We start from the raw sequence: 1,197 nt of genomic DNA on the forward strand, positions 1-1,197 counted from the left end.
ATCCATGATTAAATGGATGATCTTTCTAAACTAAATGTTTCATTAATCAACAATGAATCATTTGAAACTCGAATATAATTTTTTTCTTCAAAAACAATTTCTACTTAAAATAACGAATAACTAAAGTTTACTTAATAAACCTTATGCATTTGGATAACTTCATCAGTTCAACGGACGTTAAGTAAACTTTTGTAGTTTAATAAACCTTCTATATTTTGATAACTTCATTAATTAAACTTTTGTAAATCACGCACATATTTGTAATTAAATTGAGTGGACATAAAAATGAAATTAAAATCACGCAAACATTGGAATTTGAATAAATTAGAAAATTCAAAATAAAAAGCTATTTCTTTTATTAAAAATGTTTTATCTTCCAATTATCAAGTGCTAAATTTTTATTTACTTTTAATAATATATTAGTTTTAATATTATACTTTATATACATTTTTTATATATTTAAACGTACAAAATATGTACGATTAAACATATAAAAAAAAATGTGTATATGGTATAATATTGCAAATAAGGAATAATGTTTTTAGATTGCATTTTCAATACAGAAAGAGAGAGAATTAAAAAAAAAACATTGTAAAGAGGATAAACAGCTACAAAACCAAGCAGCTACAATTCCAAAGCCTATATTTACATTTTATGTTTATATTTCTTAATTACAAATTAAGCTGAAACTTTTTGTGCTTTTACTTTTTTTAAGACAATCCCAAAATCCCGGGAAATTTCGGAAACTAATCCCGGGATTTCGGGACGAACAATTTGTACGGATTCCCGGGATTTCGGGATCCTGGGATTGCCATCCTTAATTGCATCTGTTAATTTTTAAACAGATAACGTTGTATAATAGACATTAAGTGACCTAATCACGATCTAGTACTATACTTTAAATCGTCCTTTGATTTTGGGATGCCATCTAGCACTTCCTTCAGTGCTTAGTGTTTGACATTAACAGCTTTTATTACCAATTTTCGCTTAATTGCAATTTTCGCCATGATGCAAACTTTGATTTGAAAAAAGCATAATAAAAACATAAATGATCATAAACGTTTAGCAACACTATGACCTTATTATTTGGTATGACAAAAGCATTTAAAGCGTTTTTTTAAACGTCTAAAAGTTAGCTTAAAAAAATGTTTCAAAGGTTTTTTTAAAACAATAAAATAACTGTGTTTTAAACAGTTA

Source organism: Hydra vulgaris, chromosome 10 (genome assembly GCF_038396675.1).
Source record: "Hydra vulgaris chromosome 10, alternate assembly HydraT2T_AEP".
Taxonomy (NCBI): Eukaryota; Metazoa; Cnidaria; class Hydrozoa; order Anthoathecata; family Hydridae; genus Hydra; species Hydra vulgaris.